Raw genomic sequence first — 5,449 nt, 5'->3', positions numbered from 1 at the left:
TTTTCTTTTTCCTTTTTCTTTTTAAACCCCTTTTCACTTACAGACAGAGTTTATGGCAGCATGTTACTATCTCTCTTCCTCTCTGCTCTGCAACATTCTTTTTGAAGTGTGGAGTGATGTGTCCTCCTCTCTCTTTCTCTTTCTCTTTCTCTCTCTCTCTCTCTCTCTCTCTCTCTCTCTCTCTCTCTCTCTCTCTCTCTCTCTCTCTCTCTCTCTCTCTCTTTCTCTCTCTCTCTTCTAGAAGACAAGTGGGACCCTATACTCTTTAAATAATGCAAGAGGAAGCCACCCAGTTGGCCAGCTCACTCGACAGTGTGTCGGGAAGGTACGGATGGGGGGGCACACAGATCCCTGGCAGTGAGGAGGGGAGAAAAAAAGGGATGCAAAAGGTTCCCTCGATTCATATTCTCTCTCTCTCTCTCTCTCTCTCTCTCTCTCTCTCTCTCTCTCTCTCTCTCTCTCTCTCTCTCTCTCTCTCTCTCTCTCTCTCTCTCTCTCTCTTTCTCTCTCTCTCTCTCCCACACACACACACTTACATGCACACGTTTACAGATATACATAGACAGACCTCTATTTCCACTGAGAGAGAGAGAGAGAGAGAGAGAGAGAGAGAGAGAGAGAGAGAGAGAGAGAGAGAGAGAGAGACAGAGAGTATGTTTCGAACACACCGGAGACAGGCCTGGTAGGGGAGCCCAATCAAATGGCATCTGTTGAGGTGGAACCAACACAAATCATTAAACGTGCTATACCATCTGTGGAGATGGAGAGGGAAAAGAGAGGAGAGAAGAGGAGGGAAATGAAGGAGAGGCTGGGTTGGGGAGATGGAGGGAGGAGGAGGGGGGGGGGAGAAAAGTGAAAGGGGAGACGGGGGAAGAATGGAGCTGATTTTGTGCAGGAAAATGAGAATGACCTCCCGGTCTCCCTCCTTGAGAGAAGAGAGGAGAAAGAAAGGATAGACAAAAACAGCATGAGAATGGATGGAGAGCCAAGGGAGGGGACTGGCTGACTGACTGACTGACTGACTGTGAGGAAAAGACATGGTGACAGGCACAAAGACGCAGAGTGGCTACCAGAAAGAGAAAGAGGGAGAGAGAGAGAGAGAGAGAGAGAGAGAGAGAGAGAGAGAGAGAGAGAGAGAGAGAGAGAGAGAGAGAGAGAGAGAGAGAGAGAGAGAGAGAGCGAGGGAGAGACAGAATGGCAGAAACGCAGTCAGTGTGTGAATGACAATAATTAAAATCAATTTCGGAAGCATAACTGCAAGGCTGGCCAAAAAAAGAAAAAAAAAGACCCACCATTTAGACGCCACTCTGACAATCACGTTGTAAGTCTCTCCGGTACGGACCTTCACGACCTGCTGTTCCCTACCATAAGACTGTTTCTTATTCATAGGGAAACAAAAAGCTTTAAGTAGAAAAGGGGAAAGAACTGCAATCTAGGCAACTTTTGAAAAAGTTGTGCTCAATGTCACATCTTCATTGACGTGAGTTGGTTGGTTTATTCAGGAAGATTGACTAATTACTCAGCATTTTCACAGCATTGCTTCGTTGGGTGTACTTTCATAAAACGTGGTGTATGAAATGAAACAAATTAGGCAGGGAGTCAACTAAATAGAGACAGTACAATCGCAGTCTCTGGGAAAAAAGTGCACAAAATTGTGGATAATGACAATGGTAGGAAAAAACAATAAAGTGTCGGAAAAGAAAAGATAAACAACAAACAAACATTTTCCAGCATCAGTCAACACAAGGACATTGGAAAAACAACCACATAATTTAGCTCATTTTAAATTGGTCTGGCGACACATAGCAGTCTGGCGAGAACATCTATCAATTTGTTTCCCTTTTTTGGGTGAAAAATTAAAAGACAATTTACCAAGCATATATTGATCTTCCAAGGGGACTATAGAGGGATGAAAGGTCTTCTTGTTTTCATGATGAATGAATTTGACTTTTAAAAGAACTGGAAAGTTGATAGGTAGAGGAGTAACTTGCCCTGCAATGCATTATATACAAAAGATGAGCAATCTATCACTGAGATAAGACTTCTTACTTTCAGGTATGTACGGGGACACAGTGACTGAGTCTATATGGACTATTGGTTGGGGGGCCCTTTCAGATGATTTTGTCTTGGCCCCAGCCAAAGCTGTCACTTGTCACCTGGACTAGGCAATTGTGATCTGCTCTCTGAAGCCCCCCCCCCCCCCCCCCACACACACACACACAGTCAGCCCCATCATAGTAAATACCAGCAAAAATTATTCAAGAGAGCCCCATGATTATGTAAGGGTTAACGTTCGGCGAGAAGGTCGCTACCGTGGAATAGCAGCACGACAGAGAGAATCTTTAGACCCCGACGCGGAACGGAGGGGTCTTGTTCTCTCTGAAGTGCTGCTATTCCACAAAGCGACCGACTCGCCGAACGTTAACACGCTTATTATATGGATATACTTAAATGATTCATACATGGCGGGGACATTTCTTTAGGCCTATTTAATGTTAAGTTTATTATAGTTTTTCATGTCAAAAGATTGTTGCTGCGCAAAACAAAACAGTGACGTTGTGGAACACCGCTAGGCAACAGCTAGGTAGCCAGGACAACAGGTGTTGTCTATCACAGCAGCTGATTAGAGTCTTGTTGAAAAGTCGCTTTAGCAGTGAAAAGTCTTGTTGACAGCGGTCTGTTATAGACCAACCCGTCCGTTATCGAAAAATAACAGACGTGCGAACGTTGGGGAGCCCCATTGAAATGAATGGAGCATTCGACCGATGACGTCACACCATATAATAAATATGGATAGGGCCCCCCAAATCGGTAGAACCACTGCTGCATTAGTTCCATGCCTTTCTACGTCCTTTCAGTAATCAAGCATAAAGGGTGGCTAATTATCATCCCTAACATTCCTTTGTGGCCCAATTAGTGGCTACTAATCACAGAACCATATTCATTTTTGGGTTGCAATATGAGAATAAAAATCGATGCATATGATCACACTTTCCTGTTATTTTGCACATAATTTTCTTTCAGCGATACATGTTGCTGTATACAAGAATATTAATCTCAATCTCTTGAGTCTTTCATATTGACAGTGCCTTTTTTCCCAATGCATTAAACCCAGAGGGGTTGTTTGGTTTGGCAACGGTCTTGAGATCTGCAAAAAAGAGATGCCAAATGTGCAGGTCATTACTAAACAACTAACCTCATGCTACCCAACACTCATGCAGAACACCACTGTGTGTTTCTCTATGGCCCTACACTCACACTGCTCAAGGGAGGGATGATTGTGAATTGTTAAGCACAATGATTTTTCTTTAAAAAGAAATATTGTCAAAAACAATCGAGATATCAATAGGCCTATTGACTGAAATAATCGTGATATTGCTTTTTCTCATAATCGAGCAGCCCTAACCTCATTAGAGTTTTTTAAAGTACTCTTTGAATACTGCTTGTATAATTGTTTCTCCTGAAGTATATTGAGAACACCCTGTTATGTATGCATAATGTCCTCGTCCTGTTGAAAGTGAATGTTCCAGGGAGGAATTAAGTGCATTAAAAAGTTTGCGTAGCCTGTTCAGGCATAAAATAACTAAGGCGCACTACGCACACAATTTCCAAGTCGGCGATTCCCACATCTAGGTGGCTTAAAGTGTCCATTAAATCACTTTCTAAAACCAGCATTAGTTGTGTTGTGCACATCCACGTCATCATGTGCTGGATCAACGGTTGGCTATGTAAAGCAGGGGTGCTGCCAGACCTATTTTACAGGGGCACATGATTGATCTGCTGTGCCCCAGTATGTGAGTTCCACAACAAAAACAACAACCTTGCTACCTTGGAATTTAGCTCAAGTTTAGTATACGAAGTAATCTATAGAATGCCCACAAAATAGCGCACATGCATTACTTGCAATAATATAATTCATTTACAAGCTTTTTAGAATAAATAACTGCGCTTTGCGCGTTCCTATATCTCGGTGCCCTACTGTGTCCCTGTATAGCATTAAATCAGCTGACGCTCCTGATTTTTATTACACATACTGTAATGAGTGCTGTGATTTTTTTTCACTTCAAGAAGGCAGAGAATGCTCACACATCAGTGGCACAGGTGCTGGACAAAATAAAATAACTTAAGTAAATGATAAATGTCCGCAACACTGGTAATGTTCCCAGTTGTTTAATGGCACGACGTTTCGGACCTTAGTCCTTCTTCAAGTGCAATTTTTTTTAAACTTTCATTTCTAAAAACTTCACGTAGGCCTACAGTGTATAAATGGCTTTGGCTGCTGTTTTGGAAAACTTTGCTTCTGTTGCGAACAGCTCAAGACAGAAAAACTTTGCCACTTCTACAAATGTGTTTCTGGTATCACTTTGTGTTAGCATGCATATTCTTTATTTTTTAATTCTAATGCTGCTCAAGTATTCTGCTTCCTGCCTACTTTTCTCTCAATCTTTATGAATATATGAATAAATATTGTGCATCCATGCACGTCTGTGTGTGTGTGTGTGTGTGTGTGTGTGTGTGTGTGTGTGTGTGCGCGCGTGTGTGTATGTGTGTGTGTGTGTGTGTGTGTGTGTGTGTGTGTGTGTGTCGTGTGCGTGCGTGCGTGCGTGCGTGTGCATGTGTGTGCGCGTGCGTGCATGCATGTGTGTTTGTTTGCAGTAACTGTGAAATATGGTGAGACACTGTTTGCTGAATCATTGGAGGCTCAACATAATAATCTCCAAACTAATGGATAATACGTACAGTGCCAGTGTATCATTTTACAAGCAAAGTGTTTTTTGATTTTCCCGTTTACATGCTTCAATTTTATAAAGGTTATATGGATGGTTCATACAGTCAACACCAACTTATTAATGTTTCTCACGTCCTTTATGTAAGGGTTAACGTTCGGCGAGAAGGTCGCTACCGTGGAATAGCAGCACGACAGAGAGAATCTTTAGACCCCGACGCGGAGCGGAGGGGTCTTGTTCTCTCTGAAGTGCTGCTATTCCACAAAGCGACCGACTCGCCGAAAGTTAACCCGCTTATTATATGGATATACTTAAATGATTCACACATGGCGGGGACATTTCTTTAGGCCTATTTAATGTTAAAATTGTTGCTGCGCAAAACAAAACAGTGCCGTTGTGGAACACCGCTAGGCAACAGCTAGGTAGCCAGGACAACAGGTGTTGCCTATCACAGCAGCTGATTAGAGTCTTGTTGAAAAGTCGCTTTAGCAGTGAAAAGTCTTGTTGCCATTGACAGCGGTCTGTTATAGACCAACCCGTCCGTTATCGAAAAATAACAGACGTGCGAACGTTGGGGAGCCCCATTGAAATGAATGGAGCATTCGACCGATGACGTCACACCATATAATAAATATGGATAGGGCCCCCCAAATCGGTAGAACCACTGCTGCATTAGTTCCATGCCTTTCTACGTCCTTTCAGTAATCAAGCATAAAGGGTGG

Source organism: Engraulis encrasicolus, chromosome 12, assembly GCF_034702125.1.
Source record: "Engraulis encrasicolus isolate BLACKSEA-1 chromosome 12, IST_EnEncr_1.0, whole genome shotgun sequence".
Classification (NCBI taxonomy): Eukaryota; Metazoa; Chordata; class Actinopteri; order Clupeiformes; family Engraulidae; genus Engraulis; species Engraulis encrasicolus.
The sequence above is the reverse complement of the archived record's forward strand: the minus strand, read 5'-3'. Positions refer to the sequence as shown.